Consider the following 24,467-nt stretch of genomic DNA (forward strand, 5'->3'; position numbering starts at 1 on the left):
CCGCGTGGCGAGTTATCCTCCACGGCGGAGAGGTGAGGGGATTGTTCCAAAGTCACTGAATCGGAAGCTGTCTGCACTGGAGGAACCACAAGTGAAAGCGACACACCCAGGTCAACAAGACAAGCAGACCACAGGCCTGGCGTCACAGAAGGCACATCAAGTGAAACTACTCTCAATTCCGGCTTCTGTACAAACAAGGAAATTGTGCCGCCATCGAGAGTACTAGGCAAGGGAACAGGAGATGCTGTGACTCAACGGATGGAACGAAGCGAAAAGCACGGCACGTCTTCCGACCTCAGGAGAGGTCCAGAGGAAACATCTGCGGAAATCGAAGGAGCACCGGAACCATCCATCCCAACTGTCAGGTCAGTAGAATGAGATTTTCACTCTGCAGCGGAGTGTGCGCTGATATGAAACTTCCTGGCAGATTAAAACTGTGTGCCCGACCGAGACTCGAACTCGGGACTTTTCCTTTAGCGGGCAAGTGCTCTACCAACTAGGAGACGAGATATTGCAAGAAGTAAAGCTGTGAGTACCGGGCGTGAGTCGTGCTTCGGTAGCTCAGTGGTAGAGCACTTGCCCGCAAAAGGCAAAGGTCCCGAGTTCGAGTCTCGGTCGGGCACACAGTATTAATCTGCCAGGAAGTTTCCTGTCAGGTCAGTAGATTTTGACTCCACCCATACCATCTAGAGAATAAGCACATGCACGAGGTTAAAGAGGGGTGGAGATGGGATTGGGGCCGGGGATGAGGGAGGGTGGAACGACATCTTGTGTGCGGTGTCTCTTGTTTTGGATCACTTCAGCATCCCATCGGAAATCGTCTTGGTTCGTTCTGGTGGAAAATCACCCGCAACGAAATTCACATCTGTCAGGTGGGATTCATTGACGTAGGTTTGTCGAGCCCCAGATTCAGTTCCATTGGGGACTAGGTCCGCTACCGTTAACTTAAGCCGCGATTCAAGAGAAGATCGCAAAACAACAGCCCTTCTCGGGCAACTGGTACGAAGATGATGACTCTCGTTACACCACGTTACACACCATACTGTATGCAGTGCAATACGTTAACCTCATACTTCTAAATGAGAAGGGATACTCTGTTTCACTCGCATTTCTGTGGAACGTATTCCGCTGTGCCGGCTGGACCACCGCTCTAGGCGAATGTTTTCGACCTCATCATACTAAAGCAAAACGTCTTTAAGATAAACATTATCTATCTCGGAAGACACGAACACTCGTGTATTCCACGTTAGCGTTGACAAGCAGCAGACTATTAGCTGAGTCATCTGTGTGATGGAAAGGAAACTTGAGCACGGCGTTTAACAATCCAGTGGTCGCGTATCATCTCTCAGATACAAAACTACGTATTCTCATACTAGGCGGTCCGCGTGTGTGCGGACCAAGCTCCCCCCTTTCCTATTCTTCTACCTAGTTGCGCGACGAGTGCCAGTCGTACGGTGACCTTGTGCGCTTCAGTTTGATGGGTGTGAGGCCGTTTTATACCGCAGAGATACCACGCGACTATAGTGCATTGTGTCTGCTTTTCGATTTTCATGCTTGATATAAGTTTCTCACTCATAGTCATTTACTCGCCGATAAAATACCGTAGATAAATAAGTGCGCGTATCTCACAGATACAACGCGACTATATATGTTATACGTGATATATGTACTGTCTTTTTGGCTATCTATGAATGTATCTGGATGATAGTATACTATCGTCGTCTTGTTACAGGTCATTACGGACACTGGACCAAAATATGATCTCAATAATCCGTCTGACACCGAAAATATTCACGAACTCCTATTTGACGGATGTGTCATGAGTCATAATGACATTTCGAGTTTCTCGGGTTCCGCACCAGGTCCTTCAGTCCTGGTACCTAGCCTACGGCACACAGTGTGCGATGTACCAGAAGACACGGATACGGAGGAAATCATCGATGAACGTCAGGACAGTTCCGAAACGGAGCAAAGCGACGCGAATATTTCATCTGAGGGCGAAGAGGACGATGAATTCCATGTTTGCCATAAAAAGAAGGGCAGGAAAGTCATCGACTCCATTTCCTGCAAACAAATCCTTATTGTTCGTCGAAAAGTGGGAAACATAAGCTACTTAGGAAAATCCTGGGCCCGATTCGTAGAGCTCGGGACAGACATACAATTTTAGACACGTGGGCATGTTTATTTGATGGCAACATTTTGGACATCATTGTACGTTTCACTAAACAATATCTCGATTCCTTGAAAGATCACTATTCACTGGAAAGAGACGTCAGACCCACTGATCGAACAAAGGTGAAAGCGTTTATTGGGCTTTTATATATTGCTGGGCTCCAAAAATCTGGAAAACTAAACATCGAGGATTTACTGGCTAACGACTGATTCGGGATTGAGATTTTCCGACTTACCATGACTCCCGTGTGGTTCCGTTTCTGACTTCGGTTTCTTAGATTTGATAACACAGAAACAAGAGAAGGGCGAAAGCTCTAGATCGTCTTGCCCCTATTAGGGACATTTTTCGTAAGTTTGCACTGAACTGCCAACAATGTTATTGTGCAGGAGAAGATGTTACAGTGGACGAGAAGTTAGAGGTATTCAGAGGCAGGTGTAATTTCATCCAGTATATTCCGTCCAAGCCCTGAAAATACGGGTTGAAGATACTAGCTGCAGTAGACTCAAGTGTATACTACACATGGAACATGGAAATTTACGCAGAAAGGCAACCCTACGGTACTTTCCAGGTTAGAAACAAACCCGTAGACGTGGTTGAACGTCCGGTTACTCCTCTAGCTAACTCTGGCCGAGATATCACTACTGGAAACTGGTTTAGCGACACTACTCTTCTTCACGACTTGGCCGCGAAATACCTACGTGGGAACACTCAAAAAGAACAAATGGGAAATCCCCAATGAATTGAAAGACATAAAGAGGAGAGAAGCGTTTTCTAGTATGTTTGCATTCCGCAAAGAGGGCACTATGGTGTCGAATGTGCCCCAAAATAAATATAATAAGGAAAACGTCATTGTGATTTCCAGCATGGCAATGGATGGAGCGATTGACGAGGCAACCGGGGACAAAAGAAACCGGAAGTGTTTATGTAGTGTTGGCAGAAGAGCCAACACCGTGTTGGCCGAAATGCACGCGTTTTAACTCACGCCGGCTGGCGTGAGGAGGGAAGAACTATGCTGACATGAGGTCTGGAAAATGACAAGGAATTAGAATTCAGAAAGTGGACGTAGCTAGTTTGATACTTAACTTTAATCCATTAATGATGAACGTCGCTCTTGGCGGTACATGAGTCACAATATTTTCTGTTCAGAAGACATAGTAACTGAATATGGCACCTTGCTAGGTCGTAGCAAATGACGTAGCTGAAGGCTATGCTAAACTGTCGTCTGTGCAAATGAGAGCGTATGTAGACAGTGAACCATCGCTAGCAAAGCCGGCTGTACAACTGGACGAGTGCTAGGGAGTCTCTCTAGACTAGACCTGCCGTGTGGCGGCGCTCGATCTGCAATCACTGATAGTGGCGACACGCGGGTCCGACGTATACTAACGGACCGCGGCCGATTTAAAGGCTACCACCTAGCTAGTGTGGTGTCTGCTGGTGACACCACAGTTTACCCATTACAATCGCCATAAAATAGGTATGGACGTGGTCAACAAAATGTGTTCAAACATGCACAAGACGTAGGCCAATGGTTATTTTTTACGCGATGTAGAATTTTCCTGGCATAAACAGCCAGATCATATGTCTAGGAAACGGAATCTAAGTGCCGGCCCGCCGAATCTTCCTCCGTAATCTGAGTAAAGAACTAATAAGAGGCCAGATGCTAAATAGTTCGCTGCTGCCCCACTTGCCTCGGACTATTTCAGTCCGGCTTCGGGAACCTTTTTCCCAAAATGAAACACCTGCGACACTCAGTGTCACAACTGCCGTGGGCACCAAAACGCGAAAGCGATGCCAAATATGTTGGGCGAACAAGACTACAGGATTCACTCAATACAAGTGCAAAGGGTGTAGCCAATATTTATGCCTGCAACACTGTTCATTGTTTTATCCCGATAGTTGTGACGTTGATGAAGACATCGTAAACGATGGCTGATGATACATCTTCCGTTTTTATTTCCGTTTCTCTGAAAGGGACGTTATTTTGTATTAATTTCCGCTGGCCGGAGTGGCCGAGCGGCTCTAGGTGTTACAGTCTGGAACCACGCGACCGCTGCGGTCGCAGGTTCGAATCCTGTCTCTGGCATGGATGTGTGTGATGTCCTCAGCTACGTTCTAGGGGACTGCTGACCTCAGATGTTAAGTCCCATAGTGCTCAGAGCCATTTGAACCATTTTTTTTATTAATTTCCTACCTGTTTCTTGATGCAAATACTGTATGCTGAGTAAAGTTTCTAGACGTTAATACATAAATGTTCTATTTCTAATTTTCATAAATTAATGTGCTGTTGCTGATATTTAATACATATATGTTTTGTTCTGCGTTTCGTTTACTTATTCTCTCCAACATCCAGGGTTAATTGAAGGTAATGGTGCAACGTTGGTCCTGTATCACGCAGATAAAATACGACCTCCAATGTTCCTCCTAGTGACAAACCAGTGGAGCGTTAAGCAGTAATTTGTTGACTTATAACCGATTCACAAAATGTAGCAAAGAAAATAGAAGATTCCGTGTCAAAATACGCTGTGTATACCTGACCCAAAATCAGACGAAAAGTATCAACCAGCCAATGGTGGAATTCCAAAGAACTGGACTACACATGACAGGCTGATTTATCGGAAAAAAAATCATTGTACCCTTTGTTGGAATAGTCCTGCAGTCCATGGAAACAAAAGATGCTGACAACGCCGCTGTCAAGAGCACACTTAAACGTATACAGAGAGGGACTGAGGTACACGTTGACAAAACACAAAACCTCACGTAAATACTAAACTTGCAACATTCGTAATGCCGTGACGGAACGGAAGTAAACAACGACGCCCCCTTACGGCGTCGCAAGCGGGACAGCCCGCTAGACCACACGGACACTATGCTGCAACTGTGTCGTTAATTTATTTTACTCCTTTACTTAAGTTCTCCACTACTTATCTTTCCTTCTCTGGCATGACAGCGTTCGTAATGCACATACAAAGTTCATGCATAAGTATAAGGTTAGATACGTCTATACAGGGTGAGTCACCTAACATTACCGCTGGATGTATTTCGTAAACCACATCAAATACTGACGAATCGATTCCACAGACCGAACGTGAGGAGAGGGTCTAGTGTAATTGGTTAATACAAACCATAAAAAAATGCACGGAAGTATGTTTTTTAACACAAACCTACGTTTTTTTGAAATGGAACCCCGCTAGTTTTGTTAGCACATCTGAACATATAAACAAATACGTAATCAGTGCCGTTTGTTGCATTGTAAAATGTTAATTACATCCGGAGATATTGTAACCTAAAGTTGACGCTTGAGTACCACTCCTCCGCTGTTCGATCGTGTGTATCGGAGAGCACCGAATTACGTAGGGATCCAAAGGGAACGGTGATGGACCTTAGGTACAGAAGAGACTGGAACAGCAAATTACGTCCACATGCTAACACCTTTTTATTGGTCTTTTTCACTGACGCACATGTACATTACCATGAGGGGTGAGGTACACGTACACACGTGGTTTCCGTTTTCAACTACGGAGTGGAATAGAGTGTGTCCCGACATGTCAGGCCAATAGATGTTCAATGTGGTGGCCATCATTTGCTGCACACAATTGCAATCTCTGGCGTAATGAATGTCGTTCACGCCGCAGTACTGAAACGTCCCCTTTGAAAAATTATACAGGACTGTGCTTAAACTGATACACAATATTTTTTAGCGCAACACAATCTGACTTTCAAAAAATCCCTACAAAAGAATGGCCCTGACTAACATTAACCTATACCTTTCACAAATCACTTACCTCACAAAAATCTTCGTTACTCGAACTACTGCAGTACAGCGAGCGCCACTACTGCCAGCTAAATAAAAGATTCAAACTACGGAAGGCACTAACTACTGATAGGCATAGTTAGCAAATGAAAGATTTTAATAGAGAACAAACAATGTATTTACCTTAATAGTCATAATTTATATAGCAGTTCATGACAAATTACAAAACTCCACCATCTCTCTCCCCACATCCACCACTGCTGGCGGCTCACCTCCAGCTGCACAACGCTACGCGCTGTTCACATCCAGCTGCCGCTGCCCAACACTACAATGGCAGACAACAATGCAAACTAGCCACAGACTTCACACAGCACAGCCAGTGATTTTTATACAGAGGTGACGTTACCAATAAGAAAACCTAAACAGCCTACTTACATAGCCCCCATGCTCCCCACAAAAAATTTTAAAAATTGGGCAGTGGCCAATAATGATTTGATAAAATTTTTCATAATTACAATAACAAAGATATAAAATGCACACACTTATTGATACAATGTTGGTCAAAAGCTAAACTTTCTCACAATCCATAAAGACAGTCCTCATCATTCGTCACAGTAAAGTTGCAGTGTTTTTCTCAAAGTCTGAGCAGTAAAAGAAAATGCACACAGAAGTAGTGGATTTCCATGCAGTCTTGAAGAAGTAGTGTTGACCTTCCAACGGAAAGACAGTGCTGACTCTCGACAAGCAGACAAGTAATGGGTCACAACAGAGCAAACCCACAGCAGAGTCATTCGAAGTTTTGAAGAATGTTGGTAGGTAGGTCATCACAGAGCAGACCCACTATAGTCTTGGTAGAGAGTATGGTATAGGTGGGCCACCAAAGGTGCAGATCCACTACAGTCCTTGTAGAAATAATGGTACTGATGAATCATCAAAGGTGTAGACCCACTGTAGTCCTTGTAGAAATAATGGTATTGGTGGATCACCAAAGGTGTAGACCCACTGTAGTCCTTGTAGAGATGGCCAGCAGCCATCTGTTGTGACTGTGCAGGCGCACAATCACCATTGAAGAGTCTTGCGGATAATATAGCAAGTCCATAACCACCACTTGTGCACTCACGAAGTTTTTGGAATTGTTCTTAGAACCAGCAATGCTGTTATCCCGTCCCTTGCTGAATTATCAACACACGTGCAAACACTATCAGTCCCTACTTCTCACATATTGTCCATATACTATGACCAACAGAAATGTGTGCAGTGAAATGTAACTTACAAGTTATTTAATTTGATGAACTGGTGTCAATTACAATTTTATAACATGAGAATACAATTACAAAGGTACAAAATACATCATTAAAGAACATAACAATACAGATAACATTTGTGGTACAGGCTTTACAAAAGAATCGAACTAACATATACATCAGTGTTACAGGAATTATGACATAAGTAAATACATAAAGATCAGAATAACTTATGAAACATCACTTCACACCTAAGCATTAAAACAAAACAGAATAAATAATGTCTAAACATCTTTACAAAGAAAATAACATTATTATTAATGCAAATTATATTTGAGGATAACAGTATTCCTCATCATAGTGAATGTACCTTAGTACTAAAAAAATTCCACAACATAAATCGTATTAGCTAAACACATAAAGACAGGAAGAACACAAATAAACAAGGAAACATAAACACATAGCGGAATAATACAAAAGGAATGACAGGGTTCGTTTTCAGGGTAACATCTGGTACTGCAGTCCTACCCAAAACTTCATTCCATAGATCTTTTGTCTTATTTCAACATTTGTTTCCACCAAAAAAATCCTATCCAAGCATGCTTTCTGTATTTACATGTTCACATATTTCTTACCTCATTATTTATTTTCCAAGAAAATCCTACCTATACCTGCTTTCTGTACTTTTTTTGTATAACTTCTCAATGCATTTTTTCCCTATTGTCCATAGTCAGTTTCTTATGTAGTCTACCCCCTCTTAAGCTAACTTAAATCTACTGAGCTCAGATGCTAAACTAAGGGACGAGGCAATACAGCAGCACAAAATAATTAATACAAATAGCAATGAAAAAAAATGGAAATTGTCAAAGCAAGCAGCAATATTACAACTAATATAAGGCAATGAGCAGCAAACAAGAAAAATAAATCAGTAGTAAAACTGGCTTAACAGAGTAATGTATAGTGAAATTTAGTAGCACTATGCCTGGCAGACAATAGCAGAAAATGAAATAACTTATACCTAAACATGACATAGCTGAAGGAGAAAGAAATAGTACACTAAAGATAACAATGCAGATAAGGGAAATGTATAATCACATCTTAATGTCTAAGAAACTAAAGTGGTGCACCGCAACTATTTCTACAAAAGAAATTACCAAGTACTTGAAAAGAAAATTGTGAATGCAGTTCCTGTGTAGGTAAATGTCTTTTTGTGCTCCCTCATTTTTTTAAAAAAATTATTATTTACTCGATCTGTAGACAGAAAATATTTATATTAGTACATCTATAAAATTCTATTTTAACCAATGCTGCAGTGCAACTAGAAACTAGATCTTAAAAAAAATTGGCAAAGCAAGGCGTCAAACGTCATTCACTAGCCATATGGCATTTCATAATGCAGTAAACAATCTATCAACTAACAAGACAATAGACATAAAATGTTTCTCATCATTTCATTTCAGTAAATATCATAAATTAAGAACTCTACAGTGTAATCATGTTTTCAAGTTTGAGGGTGTCGTATTTACGATGCTTTCTACAAAGGAATGTCGATAGCGAGGATAATAGCCTCCCTTTTTTTTTCTCCACCTGTACCTCTGAAAGGCACACGCTAATGGCTTTTTTTTTCAGGTGACTGTCGCCCAACTGGGTGCCCACGACGCATTACGTGCAGGTGGTCACTTAACTTTCTTACCGAAATATTTACGACACCAGTTTCCGCTACAGTGACAGTCTCATATAAAAATTTCAGAGGTCAAGAATTTGCGTTGCAAATGTGTAGATACAAAATCTTATGAATATAACAGTGTCCAAAAAAATTTCATAACTCTTAAAGTACGATTCTTGGTTTCCAACATCCTTTTTCACAAGTCAGAGTCCCTAACCACTATTCATTACTCCTTACCTTATTACACATATATATATTCGTTGACACTTTTTCAATATTTCATCTTAATAAATACATAGCATAATCAAATTCCTCATATAGCATCAGCTTATTGATCATAAACATACCGCAACAGCATAATACACATAGTCATCGTAATAATAACATCATAACACCTCAGTCAACTCTCAAAATCGTCGTAGCTTCCTCCAATAATTTCAAAACCCAAAAATTTCTCTGCTCATGTCGAAAGTGTCATCTGCCTCAAACGTACTTTAAAAATCGTGATCCCATACCAAATAGATCATTCAAAGCTCTCAATATCGCAATGGGTCCGATAAAATATGAACAGTTCACAAAGTACAGACAAAATACAATTTCATAAGTGTGAAGTTATCCAACTGTGTAATTACGTAAACATCTGTCACTGATGTAGTAGAAAAAAGTTTCTTTCTCTGTTAAATGATCAGATAGCTGTGTAATTTATGTGTTAGAGAAATATGGTACCGATGTGTAAAGTTGTATAAGCAAATACCATATTCGCTAGGGCTCCTTGTGCTTGCCAAACACATGGTACACAAAGTAGGCGTGTACCCCCCTGAGGATTAATGTAATTATACCCTCAGGTGTTAGAGATTACAGCAATGGAATGAAATGTATCATGGAAAACTTTCTTTGTAATTCAAAAATCTTGAAAAATAAATGGTTTAAGTACAAAATTAATCTCTCAAATGCGTGTCCTGTAGCGCTAAATGTGCATCTTGCTGTAAGATAATCTCTGTGGAAGTGTAGTTATCGTCCTCCGAAAGCTAAGTTCTGCAGAAGCCAATGTACTTACCTCATGATACACCAAATTTCAAGTAAACCAAAATGTTGCACTAAAATCTCATTAGCAGTACCAGTACATGTTCTATGTATGTAAGCCTGATAGTCGTTACGTAATCGTGCAACTAACAAGCAAGAATGTACAAATAACAACACTGTGTCGTCTGTTCACTATAACAATGCATTCGTAATTTCTGTTTAAATAAATTCTCATGGTTCTTGACTGGATATTTAACTTCAAACAGTGTTGCATGTTAACAGTTTCTTAAGTCTGACAAAGCATACTAGAAATGTGAAGCGAAAAGTTTTATGGCAAAGACAAAGTTAAAAATCAGATTATCTTTCAATAAACGGTTTTACATGTGAAATGTGGTGTAAAGCTTTACTCTTCCTAGTACGCAGACTTTCAACTGAAAAGCAATTGTCATGTTTTATACGTCGGTAAGGAATGCTAAATCGTTTCTCAAGGTTAGCGTCTGTGTTATTTTTCTCTGAGCCAGCCGGCGCAGGTGGCTGCCTGCGGTGCGAGTCATTGTCTGTTCCTTTATTGGCATGCGTCGTTATTGGGATTAGGAGACCTAGCTTCTACAAATTCACGTTGTCGAGAGGGCCCTGCTCTGTTTGATTCCCGCCAGTTCTGATGCAATTCAGCTCTGTCGTTACGATCATACCGTCTGTCGTCATGTCGGTAGATTTCATAATTTCTTTCTTGTCGGTCATGTGGTGGAGAATTTCTCCCTGAATCGTAACTGCGCGCTGGACCGTTGCGTCTGAAATTATTCTGTCTCCCTTGATAATAATAGTTCTGGTTACCATATCGTCTGTTTCTATGATTGTCTCTGTCATATTCATTACTACGGAAATGCGAACTTTCTCTGTAACTATTATCACTCTGCAAGTGGTTGTCATATGGGTGGTGTCTGTTTTGGTCACGATTTGCGTTGTAAGAATAGCCTTGCCGTGTCCAGTTATTGTTTCTGTCGTCACGGAATTGTGACGTATGTGACCTGTAGTGATTATTTTACTGTTTTCGCATCCGGCGACTGTCTGTGTCAATTTCTAATTCTTGTAAGAGTCCCTGAAAAGCTTCAGTGTCGTATTTGCAACGTCCTGCCAAAATAATATGTCGTAAATGTTCAGGCAATTTGAGTAAGCAAATGCGGATGAGTTCTGAGGGGCTGTATGGGTTTGAAAGATACTGATTCTTATGCAACATGTCTTCAAAATATTTGACAAGACTGGAAAATTCAGATAGTTCAAAGTGTTTCGTCATTATGATGCTATGTTTTACTCGGTCTTGTGTGGCTTGAGACCAATATGCTGAGAGGAAGGCATGATAAAAATCTCCTTCACTGTGACAATCGTGAATGACCGATCGCATTCTTACAGCTGGTTCATTCTCCAAGTAGCCACACATAAATTCTAACCTGTGCGCCAATAACCAGTTGGGAGGAAAACAATGAGAGAATTGATGAAGCCACACTTGTGGATGAATGTCGTTGCCAGAATTCTCAAATGTTTTGAATTTACGTGTAGTAATGAACAGCTTATAGTCAAAATCATCGTGTCGGCGAGTCGCATATCGGTCATTGTTAGGTCGTGTCGGCGGTTCCATCTCAAAATTCGGTGCACATTGCCAGTTTCTTTCATAACTTCCGAAATGCCCTGTGTTATTATTTTGCGTCTTTTCCGTATTTCTAAGTCCCTCTTCCCGTGTTGGAGCGCGAGTGTCCTCTGAAATTTGTAATTTTTGTATTACTTGTGCCAACTGATCTTGTACTTCCCGGATTTCTCTTTTGTACTGTATATTGATTTGATTTTGATTGAATTTCCTAATTTGTTCGCACTCTTCTGTGTCATTAAAGACTACCGGTTTTGTGTCATTCAGATTATCATCTACCTTCGTAGATATATTAGTGAACTGATCCGAAAGTTCGGCTACTTTCTCCGATAGTGTACTTATTTCCTCAGTGTGTTTTTCTGAACCAAGTTTCAGAGTATCTACTGTGTCCTTTAAGTTTTCCTGAGTTTTTGCAAGTTGCGTAACCGAATCGGTAGATGCAACTCAGTCAAATTTAGCTTGCAAGGTCTCATGATTTTCATGAACAATAGTTTGCAGTTCTTTTATGGCTGCTTCGTGATTCTGTAATGCATTTTCATGCCGCGAAAAAATAGGTTGAAAATGCTCACAAATTTTAGTTTTTACGTCATTACAGACTTTTTGACATTTCGATTCAATGTTATGTAACTCTGTAGTTAAATCTTCACGTGTTTGTTCAAGAGTTTGTTCCAATGAGTCTAACTTTTTAAGATTTTGTTCCACTGTGTTTAACTTTTGAAGCTTTTGCTGTGTTTGTCTCTGATTTTGTTCCATTGTGTCTAACTGTTGCTGTGTTTGTCTCTGATTTTGTTCCATTGTGTCTAACTTTTCAAGCTTTTGTCCCATTTGTTGCATTAATTGTAATAACAATGCACTGGTGTCTGAAAAATGTTCCTCAGTGCTTTTCGGCAGTGAATTTGCACCGGCAACATTCACATTTTGACAAGCGGAAAATGTGTCTTGACTCATTTGAGAAAACGGTGAGGACGCAAAACCTGAATCTACAGTATTTACAAAATTGTGTCCCGTCATTTCGGATTCCTGAGGCGAGCTGTTGCCGAGCGATCGATCGATAATGCTTCTCTGTTCACTACCTGTTTCACTGTCTACGTCATTGTTTGCAGCCCGCTCCATTTCCCTATGCACAGTTACCAAATTACTACTTTGAACGTCTGTTAATTCATTACACAGTGGTGTTGGCAAGCTACGCTCGTCGTCACTATTATTTCTCAGTTTACTTTGGAGCCTAGTGTTACGTTTTTCACACGCCATTATTGTCACAATATTTCACACGATAACACAGAAAAACACAATTTGAAGAGCAAAATTAAGAGAACACATTAACATAGCACTGAAAATAATATCTAGTTAATTGCAAGTGCAGCTGCGAAATATTTGGTGCAAATTAACATGCATGCCACAACAACAATGAAAGACTGCAACTACAAAGGAGATTCTCTCTACAATTACGCGCTAGCAATAAACAATAGCTACACTAATTACACAAACTACAAGAAAAAATCAGAAGATTCCAGTGAGGTATCCTCGGCTAAGGGTCGACATATGAAACGTCCCCTTTGAAAAATTATACAGGACTGTGCTTAAACTGATACACAATATTTTTTAGCGCAACGCAATCTGACTTTCAAAAAATCCCTACAAAAGAATGGCCCTGACTAACATTAACCTATACCTTTCACAAATCACTTACCTCACAAAAATCTTCGTTACTCGAACTACTGCAGTACAGCGAGCGCCACTACTGCCAGCTAAATAAAAGATTCAAACTATGGAAGGCACTAACTACTGATAGGCATAGTTAGCAAATGAAAGATTTTAATAGAGAACAAACAATGTATTTACCTTAATAGTCATAATATATATAGCAGTTCATGACAAATTACAAAACTCCGCCATCTCTCTCCCCACATCCACCACTGCTGGCGGCTCATCTCCAACTGCACAACGCTACGCGCTGTTCACATCCAGCTGCCGCTGCCCAACACTACAATGGCAGACAACAATGCAAACTAGCCACAGACTTCACACAGCACAGCCAGTGATTCTTATACAGAGGTGGCGTTACCAATAAGAAAACCTAAACAGCCTACTGACAGTACATCTGGTGTAATGTTCACCGCAGGCTGCCACAATACGTTGTTTCATATCCTCTGGGGTTGTAGGCACATCACGGTACACATTCTCCTTTTACGTACCCACAGAAAGAAGTCCAGAGGTGTAAGATCAGGAGAACGGGCTGGCCAATTTATGCGTCCTCCACGTCCTATGAAACGCCCGTCGAACATCCTGTCAAGGGTCAGCCTATTGTTAATTGCGGAATGTGCAGGTGCACCGTCATGCTGATACCACATACGTCGACGCGTTTCCAGTGGGACACACTCTATTCCACTTCGTAATTGAAAACGGAAACCACGTGTGTACGTTTACCTCACCCCTCATGGTAATGTACATATGCGTCAGTGAAAAAGACCAATAAAAAGGTGTTAGCATGTCGACGTAATGTGCTGTTCCAGTCTCTTCTGTACCTAAGGTCCATCACCGTTCCCTTTGGATCCCTACGTAATTCGGTGCTCTCCGATACACACGATCGAACAGCGGAGGAGTGGTACTCAAGCGTCAACTTTAGGTTACAATATCTCCGGATGTAATTAACATTTTACAATGCAACAAACGGCACTGATTACGTATTTGTTTATATGTTCAGATGTGCTAACAAAACTAGCGGTGTTCCATTTCAAAAAACGTAGGTTTTTGTTAACAAACATATTTCCGTGCATTTTTATATGGTTTGTATTAACCAATTACACTAGCCCCTCTCCTCACGTTCGGTCTGTGGAATCGATTCGTCAGTATTTGATGTGGTTAACGAAGTATATCCAGCGGTAACGTTAGGTGACTCACGCTGTATATGTACCTATATCCAAACTGTGCAAATCACTGTGAAGTGAATGGCAGAGGCTAAGAGTTATTAAGAACTTCTCTTGCTATTACTTACTCGGGCTTCTTGCCGTTCCATGCACTGATGGAGAAGAAGAATGATTGTTTAAAGCCTATCCCGTGAGCTGCAATTAGTTTAACCTAGCTTTCGCGATTTCTTTCGGGAGTGTTATGAAACGGGCAAAATTCAACTCCTCTGGAAATTATTTTTAAGACTAACGCGGAATTGACACTTTTAGAAGAACATGAGGACTGCCCATCACAGAAAATACAAGAAACCAAACTGTCTACCCACCAGTCACTTGATGTCACATGTCTGCACACGTGCATCTCCTGAACTGTATGACACGAGAACTTTGCTGAGTCTATGTACACTCGGGTGCCAAAGAAACTAGTATAGGCATGCGTATTCAGATACAGAGATATGTAAACAATCATAATACGGCACTGCGGCTGGTAACGTCTATATAAGACAACAAGTGTCTGGCGCAGTTGATAGATCGGTTACTGCTGCTACAATGACAGGTTACCAAGATTTCAATGAGTTTGACCGTGGTGTTATAGTCGGCGCACGAGAGAGGGGACACAGTATCTCCGAGGTAGCGATGAAGTGGGGATTACGCGTACGACCATTTCTCGAGTGTACCGTGAATATCAGGAATCCGGTAAAACATAAAATCTCAAACATATCTGCGGCCGGAAAAAGATCCTGCGAGAGCGGGACCAACGACGACTGAAGAGATTCGTTCAGCGTGACAGAAGTGCAACCTTTCCGCAAATTGCTGCAGATTTCAATGCTGGGCCGTCAACAAGTGTCATCGTGCGAACCATTCAACGAAACATCACGGATATCGCCTTCGGAGCCGAAGGCCCATTCGTGTACCCTTGATGACTGCACTACACAAAGCTTTACTCATCGCCTGGGCCCTTCGATATTGGACTGTTGATGTCTGGAAACACAGGCCTGCTTGGACGAGTCTCGTGTAATATTGTATCGAGTGGATGGACGTGCACGGGTATGGAGAAAAACCTAATAAATCAATGGACCCCGCATGTCAGTAGGGGACTCTTCAAGCTGGTGGAGGATCTGTAATACTGTGGGACGTGTGCAGTTGGAGTGATATGGGACCCCTGATACGTCTAGATACGACACTGACAGGTGACACATATATAAGTATCCTGTCTCATCACCTTGTCCATCCATGTCCATTGTTCATTCCAACGGGAGTTGGGCAACTCCAGCAGGACAATGCAACACCCCACAGATCAAGATTGCTACACAGTGGCTCCAGGAATACTGTTCTGAGTTCAAACACTTCCGCTGTCCACCATACTCCTCAGACATGTACATTATTGAGCTTATCTTGGATCCCTTGCAATGTGCCGTTCAGAAGAGATTTCCACCCCCTCGTACTCTTACGGATTTATCGACAGGCCTGCTTTATTCATGATGTCAGCTCCCTCCAGCACTACTTCAGACATAGTCGAGTCCACGTCGTGGTGCGGCACTCCTGCGTGCTCCGGGAGACCTACACGATATTAGGCAGGTGAACAGGTTTCTTTGGCTCTTCATTGTATGTGGTGTTTGTTGTTACGGACATGTCAGAAAGAACAGATGCCATTTTGATTCTGCAGCCACTATGAATCAAGACACAAAGGAATTAATGACACTGATTGCAAGGGGGCATTGATTTATATGAACGGGGCAAGCTGAAAATCCCGAGTATTCTGCTTACAGGGCAGAAAACGCTGACCACTGCGCCATCTGACACAGTTGTCACCACAACCGCACGAACTGTAGTAGCACGCCTCGCGTCAGACACAAATGCTCAAATTATACCATACAATATAGATTGATTGCCGATGTTCATCACCCTTATTGCTCGTGGCGTCACGTCGATTCCCAAAAAGAGTTCGAGCTTTGTGTGTTTTGGCACTGAAGGGATCAGTGATCCCCATCGCCTTAGTTGTAAATGTGTGGTGTCTGTTCTTTCTACTTACCTTGTTAAATAATGACTAAAAGTTAAAATTTAATCGACATTCAGGGGCAGATCATTTTGGATTTAGGGGAAAAAGTAAGTGATGTAATCATGGCAGTCCGAATAACCTAAGAAAGAAGAATTGATATAAACAGGCAAATTTATGCCGCAATCATTGACCTAGAGAAGGCTTTTGGTAGAGTGGAAGATACTGTTTGAAAAACTGAATAATGCTCGAATAGAGTAGAGAGATAAAATATTGATTCTCAATGTACAGAAAATCATGAGTACAGTCATAGACACCAGGGTACCAAGAAAACCGGTAGGATGAAAAGAGACGTCCGACAAGGCTGTATTCCGTTGACAGATTTCTTTAACATACTTATTACATTGGCCGGTCGTTGTGGCCGAGCGATTCTAGGCGCTTCAGTCCGGAATCCTGCGTCCGCCACGGTCGCAGCTTCGAATCCTGCCTCGGGCATGGATGTGTGTGATGTCCTTAGGTTAGTGAGGTTTAAGTAGTTCTAAGTTCTAAGGGACTGGTGACCTCAGATGTTAAACCCCATAGTGCTCAGAACCATTTGATCCATTTGAACTTATCAAATGTGCAATACAAACAACGAAAAGCGGCTCAAAAAGGATGGAATTTATTGGTAGAGAGATGCATTGTATTCGATGCACTGATTATACAGTTGTCTTAGCAGATCCTGGAAATGGCACGAGAAGGATGGCAACGTCAACAAGTCGTTGCTTTCAAGTGCCTTATTGTGATAATTATGATGATTTTTCTCTGCTTTCCTTTGATCAGCAGCTTGTATACGTTAGCTGTGAAACTTCTTCTACAATATTCGGCAAACGTGTTTGGTAGTGCGTTCTGTCGCTCCTGAAAGGTTGATACCGTCTTTGAATGATAATGTTTTTCAGCATGTTATAGAACAAGAATTTGTAAACAGACTAGACAGTAAATATTCGTCACTGGGTTAATTCATTATTGAAATTTTAACCGTTGTCATGTAATTGTTCATGATAAATGTTTTATTTTACCCACTATCAAAATTGTTCATTTGAATTTTTTGAAAGAGCATTTTTCACTTTGAAACGTCCCCTTAGGAAAATTATAAATTACTGTGCTGGTAAACTTCTACGTTATTTGACTTTCAAACAGCTGATCAAAACTGAACGTACTCAGACATTTCTCTCTTTACTTATTCATCACATCACTAAACTGACACACAATATTTTAAGCGCAACGCAATGCGACTTTCAATAATCCCTACAAAAGAATGGCCCTGACTACCAATAACCTATACCTTTCACGAATCACTTAGCTCACAAAAATCTACGTTACTCGAACTACAGCAATACAGCGAGCGTGCCGCGCGGGGTTAGGCGAGCGGTCTGATGCGCTGCAGTCATGGACTGTGTGGCTGGTCCCGGCGGAGGTTCGAGTCCTCCCTTGGGCACGGGTGTGTGTGTTTGTCCTTAGGATATTTTAGGTTAAGTAGTGTGTAAGTTTAAGGACTGAAGACCTTAGCAGTTAAGTCCCATAAGATTTTACACACATTTGAACATTTGAACAGCGAGCAGCGAGCGTCAATACTGCCAGCTAAATAAAAGATTCTAACTACTGAAGGCTCTAACTACTGATAGACATAGTTAGCAAATGAAAGATTTTGATAGGGAACAAACAATGTATTTACCTTAATAGTGTTCAAAAGCCATCATATACAGGGTGGTCCACCGATCGTGACCGGGACGAATATCTCACGAAATAAGCGTCAAACGAAAAACTACAAAGAACGAAACTTGTCTAGTTTGAAGGGGGAAAACAGATGGCGCTATGGTCGACCCGCTAGATGGCGCTGTCATAGGTCAAACGGATATCAACTGCATTTTTTAAAATAGGAATCCATCTTTACAGATTTCCTTTTTCTGGCGGACACACGCCCAGATCGTCCGTTCTCAAAACTCTGGCATCTCTCTCCCCACATCCACCACTGCTGGCGGCTCACCTCCCACTGCACAACGCTACGTGCTGTTAACATCCAACTGCTAACACTACACAAGCGAATATTCCAACAATGCCAACCAGCCACAGACTGCACACAGCACAATCAGTGATTTTCATACAGAGCGCTACGTGGCGTTAGCAACATAAGAACCTAAACAGCCAACTTACAATTTTGTCACTAAAATCTCAGAGATACTAATTCTTGTCAAAAGTAAAGATATACGCCAAGGTGTCTGATCTCCGTTTGCCCAGCGCAGTGCAGCAGCTCGACGTAGCTCTGAACGAGTCGCTGAGAGCGCGCTGCAGCATTGCGGAGCTTTGCTGCCTCTGTAGCCGTTCATAATTGCGAAAGTGTTGTCGGAGGAGGAGTTTGTCCACGAACTGACCTCTCGATTATGTCCGATAAATGTTCTATGAGATTCAGATAAGTCGATCTGGGTGTGCAAACCATTCGCTCAAATTGTCCAGAATGTTCATCAAATCAATCGCGGACAATTGTAGCCCGGTGACGTGGCGGATTGTCATCCATAAAAATTCGATCGTTGTTCGGGAACACGTAGTTCATGAATGGCTGCAAATGGTCTCCAAGCAGCCGAACATAACAAGAGGGCCCAGTCCGTTCCATGCGAACACAGTCCACACCATTATGGGGCGACCACCAGCTTGCACAGTGTGTTGTTGACAACTTGGGTCCATGGCTTCATGGGGTCGGCGTCACAGAGGAATCCTACCGTCAGCTCCTATCAAATGAAATCGGGACTCATCTGAACAGGCCACGGTTTTACAGACATCTAGTGTCCAACCGGTATGGTCACCAGCCCAGGAGAGGCCTGCAGGCTGTGATGTAATGTTATCAGAGGCGCTCGCTGCCATAGCCCAGTAACACCAGATTTCACCGCACTGTCCTAAGGGATACGTTCGCCGTGCGTCGCACATTGATTTATACGGTTATTACATGCAGTGTTGCTTGACGGTTAGCGCTGGCAATCCTACCCAAGCGCCGGTCAGTAAGTGAAGGCTGTCAGCCACTGCGATGTCCGTGGTGAGCGGTAATGCCTGAAACGGGGTATTCTCGGCACATTCCTGACATTGTGGATCGCGGAATACTGAATTCCCTAATGATTTTCGAAATGGGATGTCCCATAATCACGCAGCAGCGCTTTCACATGAATCATTCGAGTAAAAATAGCAGCTCCGCAAATGCACTGCCCTTTTATACCTTTGTAAGCGATACAACCGCCGTCTGTACATGTTCATATCGCTATCACATGTTTTATGTCACCTCAGTGAATATTTGACAGAAAAACTACTGTTTCATTCGAAATAAGGAAAAAGAAGGTACAAACGTTACGCAAGAGCTTCTTATATGTCTGCCATTTCTGTGAAATAATAAAATGAGAAAGAAGTTATGGAAAGACCAATAAATTAAAAACTTAATCTGTTTGCAATCCTTGGAACCATCTTAAGACGAAAATAGAGTTGTCAAACTTCAGTTTTCATCCTCAGTTTTCAGCTCTAACAGTTTATAATCCACCATCGTGATACGATCCTAGGTTACAATGCGATTTTCTAACAAAGGTATAAAAGATTAGAATTAGTAGGTGAATTAGAATGAAGTTTTTGCCGTCGTCAAATTGTCGTTACTTTTTGAGAAAAGGAGTGAATGATGAACGCATTAAGTTTTCTTTTATTTATCTATTTTATTTTATATGTTGACGCCATGTATCTTGAAACGTATAATGTAGAAGTCTCAAGGAGTCGTAACATTTTTCTATCTTTGTGTGACGTCTACGTTGACTGTCGGAAATAACAGCAAAAAAAATTTGAAAATCGGTTACTACAAAAACCGGTAATTTCGAAGGGTCTTAACAGTGGCAGTAACAAAAACCGGTTTAACTGAAAACCGGTTGTTCCAGCGACAACCGCTATGCCCCTAATACACAGTACTTGGTGCAAGTACAGTTACGAGGGTAATCTCAAAAGTAAGTTCTCCCATTTTTTTATAAGTACATAGACCTGTTTATTTCTGCAATGGTTTATATAAGTTTAAAGCTTGAACATTTAGCTGTTTTTCGACAAAATCACCATTTCTGTCGATGCACTTTTCTAGACGCTGTGGCAGTTTCTGTATGCCAATGTCATACCAGCTCGCCGCCATGCTGTTCAGAAAGTTATGAACCTCTTCTTTCACCTCGTCGTCGGAGCTGAATCGCTTTCTGGCCAAATGTTCGTTTAACCTAGGGAACAGGTGATTGTCACTGGGCGCCAAGCCTATAGGGGGGGGGGGGGAGGGTGATTGATTATGTTCCACTGAAACTGTTGCAGGAGAGCAACGGTTTGCCGAGCGATGTGTGGGCGAGTGTTGCCATGGAGAATGTGTACGCCCTTGCCCAACATTCCTCTTCTCCAGTTCTGAATTGCCCGTTTGAGTTTTTTCAGAGTCTCACAGTACCTGTCAGCGTTAATTGTGGTCCTAGTGGGCATAAAGTCAACCAACAATACCCGTTTCAAAGGGTTCAAATGGCTCTGAGCACTGTGGGACTTAACATCTGAGGTCATCAGTTCCATGAAACTTATAACTATTTAAACCTAACTAACTTAAGGACATCACACGCATCCATGCCCGAGGCAGGATTCGAACCTGCGACCGTAGCGGTCGCGCGGTTCCAGACTGAAGCGCCTAGAACCGCTCGGCCACACAAGCTGGCCAATACCCCTTTCCGATCCCTAAAAACGGTTGTCATGACTTTACCGGCAGACTGTGTTTATCTGAATTTCCGCGGCTTTGGCGAAGAAGGATGCCGCCACTGGCGTGATTGTTGTTTGGTCTCAGGTGTAAAGTGGTATGCCCAGGTATCGTCACCCGTGACAATTGAGTCCAGAAAGTTTTCCTGTTCGGCTGCAAGGCGGTGAGGAAATGCGCGGGCGGGAAGCATTAACTCGTTGCCGTATGTGGTCCTCAGTCAGAATTCTTGGCAGCCGTCTTGCGCACACCTTCCGGTAGTTCAAAGTTCCCGTTAAAATAATGTGAGCTGTGCTTCGGGCAACCTCAGGAACCAACGTGCAGAGATAATCCAGAGTGATCCGACGATCTCCAAGCGTGCTTTGCTCAACCTTCAACCCTGTCTCCTCGGAAATTGACAGTCTCCCGCGCCTTTGTTCGTCGTGAATTTCGGTCCGACCAGCTGCAAACTCTCTACACCACTTACGAACATTTTTGACATCCATGCACGACTCACCATACGCTTCCGTCAATTGGCGATGGATTTCAATCGGCGCAGTGGCCTTTGCGTTCAAAAACCGAATAACTGCACACAATTCGCACTTGGCGGTAACATGCAACGTGAGCTCCATTCTCAACGGCTGCCAAGCCAAGACTGAACGCGTCACCGCGACGTGCGCGTGTTAACACACAGCGCGTGAAGCACTCTTCGTAACAGTGTGGCCAACTGCCACGCAGACAGAGTTCTGTGCTTATAAAAAAGTAGGAGACCTTACTTTTGGGATTACCCTCGTATTTTGTTCCTCGGTGGTGGAGCGAGTCTGGGCCAGCGGAAGTCAGTGAGGTAGCGGGGGCCGCGGCTGATCGTCGCAGACGGAGCGTAATCAGTTTTGCCGGTCTGCGGTCTGGCTGGACCGGGCCGCCCCTGGTGGAGGGGCGGGGAGGCGGCGGCCGCTGCGTGAAATATTCAGCCCGCCGCACTGCGGGGGTGGCGAGGGCGGAGGCGGACGGCCGCAACCACAGTGACGGCGGCACTGGCACCGTGCGCCCGCTCTGGAGGCAATCGGCCAAGAGTGTGGCCGGCCAGCCGCGGGGGACCCCCGTCAAGAAAGGAGGAACGCGAGAGTGTACTGATGACAAGGGAACCTCCCCATCGCACCCCCCTCAGATTTAGTTACAAGCTGGCACAGTGGATAGGCCTTGAAAAACTGAACACATATCAATCGAGAAAACAGGAAGAAGTTGTGTGGAACTATGAAAAAATAAGCAACATATACAAACTGAGTAGTCCATGGGCAAGATAGGGAACATCAAGGACAGTGAGAGCTCAGGAGCGCGGTGGTCCCGTGGTTAGCGTGAGCAGTTGCGGGACGAGAGGTCCTTGGTTCAAGTCTTCCCTCGAATAAAAAGTTTATTTTCTTTATTTTCGCAGCTATGATCTGTCGGCCTGCTCATTGACGTCTCTGTTCACTGTAATAAGTATAGTGTCTGTTCCTCCACAGGAAAACACGTCTGATATATTCTATACGACAATGGCGACATGTGCGTCACATGACAGGAATATGTTGTCGACCCGCCTAACTTGTACACTTGGCGAATGTGTAAAAAGATTCTTCTACCTTGCCCGATTTAGGTTTTCTTGTGGATGTGATAATCACTCCCAAAAAAGTGATGGAAACGTAAGAGTTTGTCACATAAACTGCAACAAATGAATGCAACAGTTTCACAGTCGCACAGTTTTCCCTGTGCTCGGTCAAAACACAAGTTTTTAACGTTTTCAAATTTTTCCGTGTGTAGACCGTCAAATCCTGCATATGTGCAAGCAGATTTGAACATGTCCTGAAAATTTGGAGAGCGAAGTTGATTATGTGTGAGTGCCTGAACTTTGATAATTGTATGAAAATAAAAGAAATAAACTTTTCACAAGAGGGAAGACTTGAACCAAAGCTCTCTCGTTCCGCAGCTGCTCACGCTAACCACGGGACCACGGCGCTCTTGCACTCACACTGTCCTTGATATTGCTTATTTTGCGGATGGACTACTCAGTTTGTATATTTTTCTAATTTTTTTCATAGTTGCACACAACTTCTTCCTGTTTTCCAGATTGATCTGTGTTCAGTTTTTCAAGGCCTATCCACTGTGCCAACTTATAACTAAATCTGAGGGGGGTGCGATGGGGAGGTTCTCTTGTGAGTGCGCCGTGTTCCGACTACACTGGCCGAGGAGCCACATAACCCCATTACCTCGACTCTGCGGAAATCGACGGGTGTACGGAAGCGAGCTCTTCGACCAGTTACTTCAAAAAAATGGCTCAAATGGCTCTGAGCACTATGCGACTTAACTTCTGAGGTCATCAGTCGCCTAGAACTTAGAACTAATTAAACCTAACTAACCTAAGGACATCACACACATCCATGCCCGAGACAGAATTCGAACCTGCGACCGTAGCGGTCACGCGGTTCCAGACTGAAGCGCCTTTAACCGCACGTCCACACCGGCCGGCGACCAGTTAGTTATACGACTACTACAGGGCTGGTATTTTGCGGCATGGTTCGGGTGCAGGAGGTTAGAAATTCTGAAAAACATTGAGTAAGCTACTCGGAAGGAAGGGAAATAGTATGTACAAGAACCAAGAGGAAACAAGAAGATTGGAAGGCCAAGAACGAAGTCCACAGATTAAAATGGATGTTGTTGTTGTTGTGCTCTACAGTCCAGAGACTCGATTGATGCAGCTCTCCATACTACTCCATCCTGTGCAAGCTTCTTCATCTCCCAGAACCTACTGCAACCTACATCCTTCTGAATCTGTTTAGTATATTCATCTGTTGGTCTCCCTCTACGATTTTTACTCTCCACGTTGCCGTCCAATACTAAATTGGTGATCCCTTGATGCCTCAGAATATGCCCTACCAACCAATCCCTTCTTCTAGTCAAGATGCGCCACAAATGTCTCTTCTCTCCAATTCTATTCAATACCCTCTCATTAGTTATGTGATCTACCTATCTAATCCCCAGTATTCTTCTGTAGCACCACATTTCGAAAGCTTCTATTCTCATCTCGTCTAAACTATTTATCGTCCACGTTTCACTTCCATACAAATACTTTAAGAAACGACTTCCTGACACTCAAATCTATACTCGGTGTTAACAAATTTCTCTTCTTCAGAAACGCTTTCCTTGCCATTGCCAGTCTGCATTTTATATCCCCTCTACTCCGACCATCATCAGTTATTTTGCTCCCCAAATAGCAAAACTCATTCACAACTTACAAGTGTCTCATTTTCTAATATAATTCCCGCAGCATCACCCGATTTAATGC

At 42.8% G+C, this 24,467-nt stretch overlaps 1 protein-coding gene and 1 non-coding gene across 2 annotated transcripts in view; both read left to right on the plus strand.

The window, feature by feature from the left end:
* Positions 1 to 24,467, plus strand: part of LOC124804857 (acetylcholine receptor subunit alpha-L1) — a 617,332-nt gene that overhangs the window by 297,087 nt on the left and 295,778 nt on the right. The window lies entirely within an intron of this gene.
* Trnal-caa lies at positions 550 to 623 on the plus strand. The gene has a single exon. It is a non-coding gene; the product is annotated as a tRNA-Leu (tRNA).

The sequence above is a fragment of the Schistocerca piceifrons genome, chromosome 7, assembly GCF_021461385.2.
Source record: "Schistocerca piceifrons isolate TAMUIC-IGC-003096 chromosome 7, iqSchPice1.1, whole genome shotgun sequence".
NCBI lineage: Eukaryota > Metazoa > Arthropoda > Insecta > Orthoptera > Acrididae > Schistocerca > Schistocerca piceifrons.